We start from the raw sequence: 18,322 nt of genomic DNA, 5'->3' as shown, positions 1-18,322 counted from the left end.
CCATCAGTGTCACAGGACCACATTTTCTCCCATCCTCCTCCTCTGAACCACACCTCATAACACAAGGTGAACTGAATGACCTTGTCAGGGATTTGGAACTACCCAAGAGTAAGGCAGAGCTGTTGGGCTCCAGATTACAGCAGTGGAATCTCCTGGCAGGTGATGTTAGGGTTTCCATGTTCCGTGACTGTCAAAAGGATCTTGTCCCATTCTTCTTCTTCATGGAAGGTGATCTTGTAGCCTGCAACAACATCGATGGTGTGATGGCAGCCCTCAACATCGTTCACGATCCAGCTGAGTGGAGACTGTTCATTGATTCTTCGAAGATGAGTCTTAAAGCTGTTTTACTGCAGAATGGCAATGTTTTGCCATCAATTCCAGTTGGTCATGCAGTCCATATGAAGGAAACCTATGACAACATGAAACAACTTTTGAGGTGCATAAACTATGACCAACATCAGTGGCAGCTTTGTGGCGATTTGAAGGTTGTTGCTCTCTTGCTTGCATGGCGAGCGATTTCACCAGGACATTGCAACAATGGAGAAACGCTATCAGGGCAAATGGAGCCCATCATGCTTGCAGACTATTGCTGGACAGTGACAAGAGATGCTCCATTTAATGAATACAAGAGACAAGCCAAGAAGTGCCGAGTAGACACTGAATAGGACTAAACTATGTACATAATAGTTTTTTGCCTTTTGTTTAATAATAAATTTTATTTATATAACCCTTTTGCTGATTTTTAAAGTGTTACATAAACAGGACAGGTGAAATATTCTCATGTAAAGCAACCATAAACACATGAAAAGACCTAGGTTTACAATTTATGATTAAAACTCTACTATCTACACAATATACATAGACATAAAATGTAAAAACTTAAATATCTTAGAAACAGTAGCCAATCAGTTGTTTTAATTGTCATATTTGAATTCAGCACATCAAAATACATAATAAATAGCACATTTTATCTCTGAAGCAGACGACTTCTCAAAAATTGTAGACCAGTGTTATCACTGAATTAAATGGACTTGTGCTGAAAGATATAGCACCTAACCCAGAACAATGGTGGGTATTTAAGATGATGAAGGCAAACTGGCAGAATATTCTTTTCATATAGCAAACCATGCTTTCTGCAAATTGAAGACAACTGAAATGTTGTAAGAAGACAAAGTGAGCAAGCTTGACAGAGACATTTCCTCACTTCAGAAAAATAATATGTGACTAAACATTGTAGCTCAAATCATAAACCCCAGTTCTCATCGATGCCTCGCAGTGAGATAAGGACTGTATATGTTAGTCCCATTGATGGATTGCTTTTTCCTAGCAATGGATTAATGAGGTATTCTAGTTGATTGTTTCCACCAGCCCACGAGTGGGTTATATCAGAAAAAGCAACCAACAGTAGGAGTCAGATAAAATCAACTCCCACGGCTTCCACAATGGTGAGTAAGTGTAACTTCTACTGACAATGAGGTCCAATGGAGGAATTTGGAACAAAAGGCTTTATTTAATTAGAGACACGACTGGAAATCAGTCTATGATCTTCTTGTATTCAGAAAGAAAGGAAGATGACTTGCTGCCCCAAGCAGAAAAAAAAAGACTGACAAAACACAGAGTGGTTTTGTTTTGTTTTTTTACTGACAACTATTCATTGACACAGAACAAAGCTGAACTATCAAAGGCGTTCTGATACCATGGTAATGGGTGCTATACAAATACCTGCAGAGAACAGAATGGAGAAAAAGCTTGATCCAGCAAGGGATGGGGATTTTGATGGGTTTTGAGGATGCACAGTTCCTTATAGGATGAAACCCTTCATTAAGGAATGATGCGTGTGTACATTCTGTATTTCATCAGATTCGTTTACAAAACCATTGAGCCAGATTCTCTGCTGGGGTCAAGTCACACAACTCCATGAGCTTCTGTTGGAGTGATGTGCCACTTCCACCAGCAGAGGATTTGGCCCATTATCTTGCTGCGAGAGCATGTATTGAAAATGAAACTTCCTAAGGTACCATATAATGCTGAAGGTCATTACTGTACTTTGTACAAGTATTTCCCACTTAAGACTTCTGCCTCTTATCCACCTGTCCAGGTTTAGACTGTGGAGATCCAGAAAGGTTTTCCTATGGCTGAGACGCTGCCATGGAAGGAGAATGAGAGCGAGGCTGAGCCCACAGGCAGACATTTATTCCTTTCTTCGGGGCTGAAGTGACTATAGCTGGAATCAGCGAGCACAACCACACAGAATACAGAGGCCAGCTAGACTCCCTGTCCCACTGCTGATCCTCCTCAGAGCAGCTGGCAGGAAGGCAGATACTGTCACACCTCCAGGAATGCTGCTGAAAGTCAGGAGATGCTGCGGATCAGGGGTGGGCAGGAGATGTGCTGTGCTGGAAGAAACATTGGGCACAAATAACTTGATTAGGCCCCTTTGTAATTATTAGCATCAGATTGCATCTTGTTTTCCTTTCAGGCAGCCATAATATTTCTAAGGGACACATCAATGTTCTCTTTTTTTCTACTGACTTCCCTCACGTATCTCCAGTGTTCACAGCAAGGGAACACAAGAGGGTCGCTAACACTGAAATTTATTTTAAAATCCAACAGTTACTTTCCCCACTACCACTATTTATTCGGCTCAAATACCCAGATTCAAATACCCTGTTTAAACAGATCAGCCCCTTTCTAGCCCTTAGCAAAAGACTACACATTAAGGTAGGCAAGTTCTTCCTTTTAAATGAGTCTATTTGAGCTTTCACTGCTGTGTTCATGATAGCCCCAGACCCACCATACATAGCTTTCTTCATTCCCTGGCATGGAAGTCTCTGTGCTGTCTAAATACTTACCAACAGGTCAGACCTGGACAGTGAAAAATTGTTTGTGCCTAAATCCTGCTAAGACAGCTGCTGCTAGGCAACCTGTCCCAGGCACAGAGTGAAGAAAGTGAGCTGCTTAGGTTTGTACTTCAGTGGGATACATTTTATGTCAGCAAAACATGGCAACAGTCTCAGTCTTATTCCTGACTCTGAGTTTCCCCCTTACTCTCTCCCAGCCCTTGGTCAGCTATTTATCAGCTTTGAAATATTGCCAGGGTAAAGTGCTCCCTTCCCCAGGCTCATGCTGTGACCTTCATACCAATACAGCAGCCCTCTGGGGACAGGTTGATTATTGCAATGCATTTGGGGCCAGTTTACCTGCGTCCCCTTGTCAGTGGATTGAAAACATACAATCCAAGCACTTGGCAGAGATTAAGGGATGACTTCTGTGAAACACTGAACACCCTCAAACTCTCTCCTATTGATTTCAGTGGGAGTTGAAGGCACTTGGTGTTTTACAGAAGTCATCCCTTGATCTCTGCCAAATTTTTGGATTGTACATTTTCAATTCAGCACCTGCAGGATCAGGCCCTACATTATTTTATCAAATCCCTAGTGGCAAACATGTTCATGGTTAGTGGAAAGCCCAGCCTACCTAAGGAAACATGCATTTGTCCTTCCTTACAGTCTCTTTCAGCGGTGACATCCCCAGTCAGCTTGGCTGAAAGTGACAGTCAAGGATCCAGCTGCAATGGTGGTTTTTGTGAACAGAATCTCTCCTCTGTGAAATGGACTAAGATCACTGCCTCATTTCACATAGGATACCAAACAGCTCTGAGACATTACTGGGCAAAGTCAGCTTTGAACAAGTAATAAGAGCTAGAGCCTAGTATTTATCAGGATTTATATTACGCCCCTGCTGAAAGAGATGGCAAGAAAGGACAAATGTGCCCCATACTTTATGTGTCAGTAAAGGGAACCTTAACAATAAAGAGGAGGCGTAGGAGCCCTGGTCATAGTCAAGGATCCTATTGTGCTAGGCGCTGTGCAAACAACAAAATAACTTTTAGCTTTATATTTCCAGTTCTCTGAACTTTCATGTTACCTTTCAGTTTTTCCAATGGTTTTGGTAAAACAGGCTCCTAGTCAAAGGCACTGAATCCCTTATCATTTGATCTGAGATTACATCTTGAGGTATTAAGTAAAGTTGGTACAGCATTGAACATATAGGGCCTGATCATAATACTTGCTAATGTGGTGCAAAGACCATGCTTTTAAGAATGCTTTTCATCTAACAGTTTAAAACTAATGCAAACAATAACCTGTATGTATGCAGTATACATAGGCTGAATACATAATGGCCACATCATTTTTCTAGGTATTTCTAATGTGCCCATCCAGAATGGGGTCAACACAGATGAGTTAAATAAAATCATTTCTTGCCTGATCCCACTAAATATCTGTAAGTTGTGCTATGCCATTAATATGATACTTGAAACAATCCATGGATTTCTTTTTTCCCCCTGCACTTTCCTACTATAAGATGAATTTACTTTACTGCCACATTAACATTTATAATAGGTTTGATCCTGCAGTGCTTACACAGGCAAAACTCTAGCTAACATCAGTGCAGGATCAGGCCCTAGCTGGACTGAATAATACTTCTTGAAAGACAACGGACAGAACACAGCTGAGAGTAAACGTGGTTTGTGACAGACATAAAACACAGCCTTACCGTTCCTGAAGTTCTCGCCTGTCTTGATGATTAAAACAAATGATGTCATATCTGTACACGAGTGTCTTATAACACCACCTGAAAACAAAATAATTTCAACTATATACTGTATAATATCAAATCCTCAATTAGGGGGCAGGTTTTTTACTACCAGATGGTTGCTGCTCCAACTGCACGGGTGTAGAAGTGTGCTGACATCTAGTGGTCATTTGGGTGAATAAGGTATTTACTATGTCTAAGAAGATTTAGCCCAAATATTTAGTAGTAAATAACACAAATGGAATAATAGAATCAGACTGATGAAAGGGAGATTCCCCCTCCCTCCCCCATGTGTTTATAATACATTGTATCATCTGTAGGTTTAAGAAAATTCTAGTGATAATTGCTCTTTTCAATATTTCTTTAAGCTGGGATTTTCAAAAGCTTCCACTGAAGACATTCCGAGCCCTTTGGTAAAATCCATCCTTAGGTATTTATAGACTAGCAGTCACCATGGTATCTAAGCACTGAATATAAAAATTGCAACAGGGGTACATAAGAGTAGAGTTCTGATCTGCATTACACCTGTAACTTTGACTCCAATAGAGTTACTGTGGATTTACTCATCCCTAATATAAATTAGAATCTGGCCCTTGAACTGCTATTTTTCTATAGACATAGGAAAATTACAGAAATAGTCACTGAAAATATAAGGCAAATAAATCAGAATTAATGTAATTGGGGGGAAATGTCTTCAGTCATTGAATTATATGAATTTGGCCCATTTGGTATTGTATTTATTTAAAACGTAAAATAGTCATATAGACTCTGATGAATCTCTTTGAACATGGCAGACAGATTTACTGAATCGCTAATTAGCACATATTTCTATTTTTGAGCAAGGTCATGTGCATGATCCATCTATGCACAGGATAATTATGGTTGCATGTGTGTGGGTCGGGGGGGTGACAGGGTAGGTAAGTTCTCGTTTTATCCTCTGGGGTAGATCCTGGGGAAAGAAAGAAACATCTCCCTACACACACAAAATAGCCTAGGGAAAATGCACTAAGCCAGGAAACCAAGAGTTCTTGTCTCACAGCTATCGACTGCTGTTTCATTTCTGTGGACTTTAAAACCCTTATTATTGAGAAAGGCCTAGAAGGCAGTCAAGTATCATGCCTCCATTTTACAAATCACATAACAGATTGTACAAGGTCATGTCTGGTAGTAAAGCCCAGGTCTCTAATATAGCAGACCGGAGTCTTATATTATATACAGATGCACTGCCGCTCAGAATGATTGGACCATGGACTTGGCTGTCCTCCCAGAACCAGGAATCGAACCCGGATTCCTAATCACGAGTAATCCACGGCTGTCTGGCAAACAGCAGTGCAACCTACTGGCCCCTCTCTAATAGTTATTTCACACAGAATATAGTAGTTACTCTTTTAGCTCAAGCGGTAGCAGTCTGTCCTAGGAGTCTGAAAATCCCACAGGATTCAAGCCTTGCTGACTAACCATGCAAAGGATCCCTATGGCTGCACAAGATGACATTTGCTTTTCTAGATTTCTCTTTTAAAATCTTATTGATTTAATTCATGCAACTGATGCTCCACCTAACACTGGTGCGGTCTCTCACATTTTGGTCATTGCTCAGATTACACGCTGGCAGCTTTGAAGATAGTAGGAAGGTTTCTCCAAGAGCCCCTGAAGCAAGAGTAAGAGCCTAGTTTTGACACTCTGTACCTCATAGTAACACCCTGGAAACACCATGTTCACCATCGTGATAGGATTATGCTATGTTTTGTACGATGCATGCCTTGTGAGGTGTCATTTTAAAAGTCTTGATCTGCTGAACATTAATATCCTGTTGGATTGTATGTACTATCATTGTATGTGAAGTTATGAGGTATTGCTATGTGTGCTACTGAAATATGTTGTGAGATTGGGAACACCTACAACCAACCTTTCAGTTACAACACAGAAGGGCCAGACAGACATTGCTGGCCTGTCAAGAAAATAATTCACTATCCTAGATACTCCTCAGAAAGGGCGCGTATACAATGGAGTCTGCTTGATCAGTGGGGCCTGTCTGACCCCCATGTCACAGCAAGCATCTTTTTAGCCACTGGTAGATGGTACAAAAAGAGAGACAGTGACATCATCACTTGGCCTCTCTCCCTGGCCATCTCAACACCTGGAAGCACATCTGGAAGACAAAGACTTTGAACTGGGGAAGTTTGGTCCCAGGATGGAAGATAGTCCAGCCTCTGTATTGAAGAACTATAACTTGCTTATACCATCTGTCAGCATGAGACACTGCTTGATTCAAATCCTGCTTAATTTGTAGAATTTATTTTTATTTCTTGAGTAACCAACTTTGATCTCTATGCCTGCTACTTATAGTCACTTAAAATCAATCTTTCTGTAGCTCATAAATCTGTTTTATATTTTACCTAAAACAGTGTGTTTTGGTTGAAGTGCTTGGGAAATCTCAGCTCAGATCACAACGGCTAATGAATGTCCACTTTCCTATGACGAAGTGGTGGACTAGGTAATGAATTACACTGGCCAAGCTTCTGACCAGTGCAAGATGGTATAGTTCTGGGGTGCAAGACTAGGGAACTGGGGGGAATTGGCTGGAGCCTCTCTATTGATGGTTCATGAGTGGCTGGGAGATCATTCATGTAACTCAGTTGGGTGTGTCCCTGCCTGTGGATGGCTGTGTAAGTGCAGTGCAGCCAGAGGCTTGTAGCTTGACATTAGCATCACAGCGTGAGGGACAGCCCAGCTTGGTGGGTTCGGAGGGCTCAGCACTCCCACAGTCCAGGTTGAACTGCAGGGACTCTCTCACACTAGTTAATATGTAACTAACTCCTGGGTAGATGGCCTGTGGAATATAATCCTGCAGGGAGCAGGCTAGGAAGAAAGAAGCAGAGATACTTGCCTTGGCTCCCAGGCAGACACCCTGCAGAAAGTAATCCTGTAGGAAGTAGATAAACTCCTGCAGGAGAGCTGCGGTGGGGGGGAAAAGGACAGGATTGATATGTTGAACTTGTGTTAAATAGCTTTATTTTTAAGAAATAAAACTGAAGCCCTGAACAAAAGGAACTGAAATCTTGGGGCTGGAGAGTGCTCTTTGATGCACAAGCCAGTATGATAGACCACCAGCATGCAGATATTCTCTTAATGTACATAGACTATTGCCACTAGCAGCTCTGGTAAGCATGATCACCTCCAGAAGAGAATATTAGCCATAACCTTGATAGGAGTTTCATTCTAAGGGTTTTACCATTCAATTGTCCATTCGTCTGGCATTATAAAAGAAGTCTTTCCACAAGATGTTATTTTTCATGTTTTTGCCTCCATGCAGGACCCGCTGCTGATTTATTGGTGTTGCAAAGCACAAAGCCATAATTTTCTTTTATCGCTGTGGGTAGCCATCGTTCTGCAAAAATGCAGATGGTCATCTTATTCTTCCTGAGAGGATGAATGCCACCACGTGGCTGAGAAAGACAGCAAAGCACTCATTTATAATAGCAGCAGCGTACAATTTAATATCTGTGTTAACTGCACACAGAGTGGCAACGTGGGTGAGGGAATATCTTAACACGTTAATTGCACATAGTTAATTATTTGGATACAACCTTTATAAACTGCTGCTCCCACTAATACTTTAGGACTATACCATATCAAGGCAAATTAACATATAGTGTATACTGCCATCCAGACATAACTTCCGTATCCACAGCAAATAAAACAGAGCTGTGCAGAACAGAAAATTCTGGCCTTCGGTCCACCTGTAGTCAGACAATTTTTATTGCATTTACTTGAAATATTGCAATTAGATAACTCCATTTATTTTTTGGCTACCTCTTTGGTTTTTTTCTTTTTTCTGTACTTATTTTTCAGGGGCATCTGCTTCTCAGATCAGATCATATTCTAGCTACACTCTTATTAGAAACCCTTGACCTTCTGGAACCTGTGAGCCACAGCCTTAGTGAATAACCATATTTCTTTAACTGTTTCATTGCTGGACCTCCACTATACCATCTGTGCTGTGGCAGGATATTAGGTGGCACTTGGTACGTGTGGGAGCAATGAAACAGCTAAGACTGATGACCAAAATTTTATCCTCTATGTATGTTTACTTTGAAAATATAGGCGAAATCACAACTACCTTAGCCATTAACATAAAACCCCCAATTTTGCCTTAAACCTATAAATAGCCAGATTTTGCATTGATTGACCTCCCACAGCTCTGGTTGATATCAGTGGGAATTTGGGGCACACAAAGAATTTGGGATCAGACCCATATGAAGTTCTTCATATAGGTACAATTTGTTATTAGAACAGAAGTGAGGGTCAAATGATAAAGTATGTAGATTGGGGAAACCTAACAAAACCTGAAAGTTTAATGCACTGGTGTTTTTCCTGTACAACAGAAACACATACCTATCCGTGCGATGTTTTGGTGTATTATTGCTACATATTAAGAGCCAACTATTGTCTTAGCCATTGGCTCGTGTTTCTGTGGAGACCCACCACCCTGACATAGATCTGGGTGGGACTGTGTCCCAGGAAGCAAAATACCACCCAGATCACACCAGCAGGCAAAGGGAGTGCAATCCCTTCCGTAATACTGCGCACTCCCCTCCTTGCACTGAGGTGGCTCTGGCAGTGCAGAAGTGGCGGAGGCCATGAAAGGATATCTCCCTTCCAAGGTGCTCTCCAAATGAAAAGGTTGGGGGACCACTACCTTCACTATCCCAAATGCAGCAGACTTTATTTTTCCTTCTGTGTATCTATTCTATTATCTTCTTCATCCACTTACAAACCATGGACTCACTCAGCTCAGGCTGGTGGGATATGTATGACTTATAGCTTTAAAGGAACAGCATAAGTTCTATCTTATTTAGCCAGAGGGCCAATCGGAAGAGTATCTAAGCCAGAGCTGCCCACATTGTGGATGACATGTTAACACGTGGACCAAATCTCCTTGCTATCATGATCCCATAGCTTTCCTGTGTCAGCTCAATCACTTACTTGGATAAGTAACATTAAGAAAGTATTTAATGCACTTTAACTGGCTTCTAATATAATTTAGCAGCTGGAAATGGGGAGGAGAAGGCAACCAGCTGCAAGTGATGCACAGATCACAGTTTGTCAAGCTCTGTTCTAGGTGCTGGGATCTACTTTACGCCATGAAGAATTATCATTATTAGTGTTGCTCTCTGGCATTCACTGAGTGGGAAAGGAAACAATCTATTCCTCTTTAAAAAGGAATTCATTGTAAACAAATTCCTTTAGAATCTTGATTGTTTTTACTTTAAGAGCTGAGCTGCTTTCATATCAAATTAATGTAGTTTATATAGGAATTCTACTGGAGGTCTATATACTGTACAAGAAAGTTGTACTGGTATAACTTGAATCGACTTTTAAACTGATGTAGTTAAACTGTTTCAAAAAGTTGTTTGGACACTGATTTCAGTATAAGAATAGTTTATTGTGGTTTAATTAAACCTGCTCCTAAGTGACTTAAGCTAAACTGAAATAATCCTTTCTTCATAGAAATCAGAGTACAGCTTTTCACACCAGTTTAACTATATCCATTTAAATGCATCTCTTAACTTAAGATGGTGCAACTTCCCCAATTTAGACATGCCCTAAGGTTTAGTCAAAGAAGAGAAGGCTGAAAACAATGTAGGACTCTGCTGAGAGTAAAGGAATATCTCTTATTCTTCCAGTTCCCTTCTCCTAGCTAAAAGGATCCCTTTGCAGCCAAAAAAGAAACAAAACTACCCATATTGTTATCAGTTTAACAGTTCAATATACCTATTTTTCATTCCAGGAAAACCATCATCCAACTTCTGCCAAAGCCTCATTTTAGTGTTTCCTCTTCAATCAGGAGTAAGTTATAAGGCTTAAGAATTCATCTCACCAATTAATCTCTCATCAATCTGATCTGCATAATGAGCTTAATATAGTCTTAATTGCAGAAAACACGAATATCATTTGTCATAATGATGAGGTAGTCACGTTGCCCTCTCTCTCAATTTGTCTAAATGTTCCTGTATACATTAGAATTTAGCAGTTTAGTTTTATTCACACAACATCCCTTGATTACTTTACTGTACCATATATTGCAACTTCTCATTAAGATATCAAATCTATGCAAAGTACATCTGCTTGGTGTATAATTTATTAATATGCTTTGGAGCCTCCAGTTTGATAATGATTGTAACTCAGAGTGTCCATGGAGAAGCACATAAAGTATTTCTAATCTCAGCTGCACACCGGAAGAAGCAGCAGAGAGATGGGGGGGGGGGAAGGGGAAGGAAACTTGGAAAACTAACCACTGAATACTCTCCCTACAGGCTGAGATCAAGTCAGGAAATCGCTGGGTAGGTACAGCAAACCCATGAAGTTGAACTTCATTGCACTGTTATAAAGTTCAGAAAGTTCCATTTTATCTGTGATGCTTTCTCAGGATGCCCAGGACTGAGAGCCACCTTGTTACCGCCTGCCTCCGTGCAAGAGAGACTTGCTGGTGCTAAACAGGGTGTCAGCTTCCTGACACCACCGGTCTGTTAGCCACCCAAGCAATGTCCTCAGGGCTATGCCCATCCTTAATTTGCCTTGTAGGTTAACAGTAGGTGCATCCCAATCCCAGGGACTCTTTGAACCATTCCCCTGTAGCGTCCAGCCCTTAACCACCGGACACTCACAAAAATGACCACGGTTCTCTAAACCCTTGGGGACAATTACACACAAAGTTTGTTTGATTCAATTGAGAATCAGTTCCTATAACACTACAACATTGAGATATTATAGTGAAAACAAACATAAGTTTATTATCAAAAGCTAAGATTTAAGAGATAGTAAGGATAATGGAAACTGAAATGGCTACATATGAAACAAAATCATAAAATGCAAACCTGGATCTACACTTATCAATGGTTATTTTGCCTATATAATAAAGTAGATTTTCCCCCCAAAGCTCAGCCTTTTGCAGAGCGAGCCGATTTCAGACAAACCAGGATCCAAGCATTAATGAAGCACCCCCATCCGCCAGGGGGTTTCCTCAGTGAATGGATAACAACATGTCTCCTTGCATTTTTTATATTCTTCAAAGTTCATTTTTGCCCCACAGACAGGCTTAGTCTTCCCATCCCCCTGTTGACTTTGTATGCAAATGGGTCTTCCATTGTATTGGATTACAATGCCTAATTTATATTTGACAACAAGATACACGTCTTATCTCCTGTCTGGATGAAACCTATTTGTCAGCTCTGCCACAGACACAGACTTTAAAACATATTTTCAGTACATATACATAGCTCCTTAAATATCCATCCATACATACATCCTCACAATGATTCTGAGGATCACAACGATTCTGAGGATCAGTATGACAAAAGCTTTTATTAGAGACCTCACATGACATCATTTCTATGCTATATGCAGTGAATTTCTCTTACAGAACAGTGAACCCTTCGCCAGCTGGTAACAATGGGCCTTTGTCTCACACCATCCATAACAGATTTTGTTAGGATTATTTGCTACAGGATGAAACACAGAAGTGATCAGGAAGAGGTAAGTGGCCTGGGCCCTGCAGGTCAAAAGTTGAGAGAGGGAGAAGATACAGACATTATGAACTGCCCTCATGATCCGTGTACTTCCAGTTGCTGATGTGGTATAAACCTTTCACTTGTTGCCAATGCTTTGTGTTGCAAGATCACCTAGTTAGTGTTAGTACAGTGCTTATAAAGTGCTATGAAAATGCCTGTTTGTAGAAACTGATCCTAGAAAAAAATGCAAATGAGCATGTGTTTTATATCACTTGGTGAGCTAACTATCCAATTGCACCTTCCAGTCAGCTATAAAAATATACCCACAATCATCTCCAGCCACAAAATTGCAACTTCAATTATTTGCGAGTGCAAAATTGGCGGCCAAATTGAGGCCATTTAGGAAATGGTTGCCTTAATATCTACTTTAGCATTTCGGTTTCTTATTTTATTCATGGGAAGCCTAAATGGGGAAGGGAGCAGGATAAGTTCAGCTTCTGAATTCCTCCAAAGATACTGACGGAGGGGAGTATCATCAGCATAATACTGATCAGAAATACAACATTAACCCTGCTTAGCTGATCCCAATAAATGTTGATTGTCATGGTGTTACTGTAGCTCAATAATCATTCCAGCGGAAGGAAGCTTATATTGTGTGATATGCCGTGTCCTGGGAGAAAACTTGTCACTATTGGCTCAAGCTTACATTAGGAGTAGGAGTTGATGAATCTTAGGGAGCCCAACAGCCTTCTTTTGAAAACAAATTTCTTACTGCTGGAAAAATGGTGTTACGTGCAGAGTATGAGAGAGTGATAAGAATCCCTTTCTTTGGCTGCTCTGCTCTTTTCAACGCCTTCTAAAACCTTCTCCCAAGAGAAAAATGGACTAAAGTATGGATGATGCATTTATATTTACCAGATGCCCTTACCCCAAATATAAATGTAGTCCCTTTCAGTTTCCTAAATGGAGCAAAAACAAAAAACACACCACATCCATATTGGATACATCTCCAAATATTTTTCTGACTTTTAAAGATTAGATGAGTTTTTTTATACAGTAGAAAGTCACTCTTCTTGCTTTGGGCTAGACTGCAATTTATACACAGCCCTGCACTGGGGATGGTTCAGAGCTGTGGTAACAGAGGTAGCGCTGGGAGGCACGATTCATAACAAACATCTGCGGCTTTTGAAAAACATATTTCGATCAGCTGAAACAAGCCAATAGAAATATGAATGCAAGAGAAAGCCAAATGCACCTAGACAAACATAGAATTAGTAGAAAGCCAGGTAGAATAATTCTACTTTGTATGTGGTGAGTTACAATAAGCAACAGAAAGCAATATTAATGCTAATTGTCATTTTTCAGAAGTGACACAAGAGTGGTTGTCATTCAAACTGACGGAGCAAAAACAAGCTGATGGAAAATATTTTTATCTTCAAACCCTGCATGAGTATTTTGTGTGCGAGAGCCGGTTAGAAAGAGGAATCTTTAAACTGGAGCCTTTTCACAGGAAAATATTTGGATGCCAGAAGATCTGAGCAGAGAAACCTTTTTAGGTGAATTGACTCCTGCAAATGCTGGATTTCATCACAGTCAACAGTATAGGCTCAAACACTCCTCAGTCTCTGTGACAACCTGTACCTCAAAGTAGCACCCTCTAGCCCCCATATTCATCATTGGTTTATAATTGTGACATTTCATACAAGGCATGCCTTGCAAGGTATCGTATGAAAGGTCACAATCTGCTGAAACTCATTGTTCTGTCAAAATACTTATATCATCATTGCATACAGAGTTATGAGATTTTTGTTATATGGTTCTTATTGTATAATATGTTGTGAGTCTGAGAGTCACCCACTCCTAGTTCTCCAGTGGCAACAAAGGAGGTGGCCCACATCCAGATGGATTTTAAGCGACAATCACGAGCCATTGACCAGCAGGGGAATTGTAAATAAGAGATTTACAATTCTGTAAGAGACAGTTGCACACGTGACTCAGCAAGGCCCACCAGGACATGCCTGGGACAGTATCTTCCCTGGGACATGAATTCAGAATATAAAATAATGGACGGTGGCATCATGAGATCATCTCTCTCCTTCCTCATCTATGCTGAAGGCAACAAGAACACTGGGAAGACAAAGACTTTGAACTGAGGAGACTGGTCCCAGGCTGAGAAGGAAATTCAGCCGGTGACTATAGCATGTGGGAGAGCGCAGATCTGGAATCTCTGATTTACTTTTAGGTAATCACTCCTGTGCCATTTGGGAGGACAGAAACACCATGCACCCTTCTACTCACGACGTTTTTAGTGCATTGTTTGTTGCACTCACATACTTTGTAGCTGCATCCGGTGTTACACACATCTTTATGTGTGGAAAATAATTCACCCCATATGATGAGAGTGCAATTTATACAATAAAAGACTCCAGTGTATACAGATATGCAATACGCATGTAATACTGTACACTCAAAAATTTCACAGGTTGCATGTCGTTTGATCCTCCTGGTCTGCTGTCACTGACTTCCCCAGCAATAATCACTGCTGAATCTACACACTTCCACAGAGAACTAAAGTTGGTGTTTCTCAGAGACTCATGACTGGGCTGGCTGTTTAGACACACCATGTAGAGTAGACTGACTTTGCCAAGAAGGGGTGCAGATGAGACCCCAGAATCATTTTCACCTGGATAGAGGAATGGGAGGTTGGCATCAAAGGAGAATTGGAACCCTTCAAAGATCAAAGTTTATGCAATGAAACCCATTATTTATATTATTAAAAAAACCTAAAAAGGAAAAGAAAATCCAATAAGATTGCCCTCCCCAGTACCAGTGAACCATAAAATATCATCATTAATAAAGAAGTCTACATACTATGAATACATAATTAGTAACCATAATTCTTAAAATGGAATCAATTAAAATCAGTGTAATGGTAGAAAGATATAAGTTGATGGGACATTAGAAAACTTTCTCCAGTATTCATTTATATTAGAAATAATGTGGCATTAATATAGTTTTTGAAATTGCTTTTTAAATTTTTGTGAGGTATATATTTCTACATTATAGAGGGATTTATACTGCTCTTGTCAGGCTAGAGTATGATCACTTTGCAAATTCCAAAAGCAATTCACGGATTTCCATTTATTCTCACTCCATCCCATTATAGGAGAAATAAAATTAAAGAGCAAGTGTCTTCCTATATATTCAAAATGGAGTGAAATGATCTTTCGCAGCTCCTTTGTTAAATAATTTCCATCATAAACTTGGCTATTTTTCAAGCAAATAATAAGATACAAAAGCAAGGGGCACTGTTACGGAAGCTAACGGAGAAAGACAAACATGGCACTAGATTCAATTTGCAATGACAATCTCTTATGAAAACACTGAAAGGAACAAGTTGAAGCTGGCACACAAATGAATATGCTACCTGTAATAGAGTGTACTGAGCCTTTAACCATGGCAGCATGGCACACTGGAACTTGTAGTCCAAAATTATTCTTAGGAGTTAAAGTCAACCACCAAAACAGCAAGGTTACATCAATCAAATTACCACAAGGGGGGCAAACAGCAGCCACTTAGCCCAGCAACCAGGTAAGACATAAAAATATTAAATAACACTTGGATCCATATGCTGGATGGAGGGAGCAGAAGTTTGAGGAGAAATTGTTCACATTGTTGAACAGCATACGTGTTGTTGGATAAACATCAGTGACATCATCTTACACAACACACCAGAACTGAACATACGACAGATTGGATAGGTTCCACTTGATGGAAAACTGTTGAGAACAGACTAGATTTCAGGAGGAGAAGGCATGGGAGGGGACATTGAGAACAGGGACTCTGCAGGATCTCTCTTATTCCTTGCTCCCTTATTCCCAGGCAGTCTTCCCGAGTTAAGATACCCAGTCACTCCCTAGTCTCCCTGTGATGGGTTAGATCACAGAACCCCCCTTGGGAGCTGCCACCTGATGTGTCAAGACTACTTCAGCCCCTGCTCTCCTGCCCTGTCAGCTTAGGACTTCAGTGCCCTGCCTGGCTTGAACCAGACTCGCTAGCCTGCTGCAAACCCAGACCCAGGTCTGAACCACGCCCCTTAACAGCTGTAGGCTTGACTGAAAGCAGCTTACAGAAGTGTTCTTATCTTTAACACTCAGATGCCCAACTCCCAGTGGGGTCTAAACCCAAATAAATCCCTTTTACCCTGTATAACGCTTATACAGGGTAAACTCATAAATCGTTTGCCCTCTATAACACTGATAGAGAGATATGCACAGCTGTTTCCCTCCCCCGTAGGATTTAAGTGATTCCAAGTAGTAACAGACAGAACCAAGTGAATTACCAAGTAAAATAAAATAAAACACGCAAATCTAAGTCTAATACAGTAATACAACTGAGTAGAGATAAAAACCTCACCAGTAAGCTTCCTTTTACAGACTAGTCTCCTTCTAGTCTGGGTTCGGCAATCACTCACACCCCCTGTGGTTATTGTCCTTTGTTCCAGTTTCTTTCAGATATCCTTGGGGTGGAGAGGCTCTCTCTTTAGCCAGCTGAAGACAAAATGGAGGGGTCTCCCACGGGCTTAAATAGATGTTTTCTTGTGGGTGGAGACCCCCTCCTCTCTCCTATCGAAGTCCAGCTCCAAGATGGAGTTTTGGAGTCACATGGGCAAGCCACATGTCCATGCATGACTCAGAACTACAGGCAGCAGCTATTGTTCACATGCTACCTTGAATGTCCTCAAGTAGACTTCTTATGTGGATTGGAGCATTCCAAGATCCATTGTTCCTTAAATGCTTCTTGATTGGGCACTTAACTTTGCAAATTCCTTTCTAAAGAAGCTGACCAAATGCCTTACAAAGCTTACTTAGAAATCAAGCAAGTATACAGCCAATATTCATAACTTCAAGTACAAAAATAATATATGTGTACAAATAGGATGAATAGATTCAGTAGACCATAACCTTTACAGAGATGTGTTACATGGCACATGTAGCATAAAACATATTCCAGTTATGTCATATTCCCATAAAGCATTATGGGATACATCGTCACACTCCCCATTACATAAAGTCCCGCCTCTCCACTTTATCTAAAAGTCAGCATACCTGCTGACCTTTTAAAGACCATAGAGGCCACTGTATGGGGCCATGAAACGAAACAAGAGAACCTAAAGAAGCGGAGGGAAGTTAAGGAGCCATAGAGAGAAGACAGTAGAAGTTGTGGGGGGACACAAGTAGGAAGCTGATGACCAAGTACAACTCCTAAAATCTGCAGGTTCCTTTGTTCCATAGCTCTCAAGAAGCCCTTCACAGCTCAGGTCTCCTGTGCTCCCCATCCATCCCCTGGCCTCTACTCTTCTCTGTTTTATTCTTTCTCCTCCTAATAAATTAGCGTTCCTGCAGACCTTTGAAAAGCCATAGAAACTGCACCCTTTAAAAAAATATTCATCCTGGGCATTATTCCTATGGACGTGAAATCCGCAGAAGCTCCTGTAATCCTATCGGGGAGGGGGGGGGGGAAGTGCCTCCTCCTGGCTGTTCTAGGAATCAGCTCTCTTTCAGGTCCAACATCTCCCCTTTCAGTCTCTGCACCTGCTGTCTTCTCTCTCACTCTGTGGTCTCTCTCTCACTCTAGGGACTACAGCTTCCTCTTTGTGACTCAGCCCTCCACCCAGGTCACTACGTGGTTTCCCCTTCCGGGGTATAGAGTCTCACTGGACAGGATGTCCATGCATTGCCACTCTGTCAGTAGCTGATAGGGGAACCTGGACCTGCCCACTACTCTAGGTTCCAGCTCAGGCACCCTACAACAACTCAGTCCCCAACCTTGCTGCTCTCTCCCTGGGCTGCTTCTACTTGTTTCCTAGAAGCTTTCTTCACCCTTCTCTCTTCTGGGTACACCCTTTCCTCAGGGCCAGGGTCCCACACTTTCCCTTGGTTCCCTCCTTCCCTCTCTAATGCACAGAGAGTGGCTGCAGACTTCTGCAGTGCAGCCATTTCTGTTGCCAGCTTCCTGGTTTATACTAGCCCAGCCCCCACCTGCTCAGCTGAGCTCCATCTTCCAACCTCATGTGTGGCCTATATCACTAACTGGCCCTTTCTCAGCTTCCTTAACCCTTTCAGGACTGGTGTGGGGTGAACATCACAGCACCAAGTCCTTATAAACACAACACAATTCTTAGAAAACAAAGACATAATTCATGCTATTATTTG

Source organism: Terrapene carolina, unplaced genomic scaffold, assembly GCF_002925995.2.
Source record: "Terrapene carolina triunguis isolate 2854851 unplaced genomic scaffold, T_m_triunguis-2.0 Scaffold84, whole genome shotgun sequence".
Taxonomy (NCBI): Eukaryota; Metazoa; Chordata; order Testudines; family Emydidae; genus Terrapene; species Terrapene triunguis.
Note: the sequence above shows the minus strand (reverse complement) of the source record.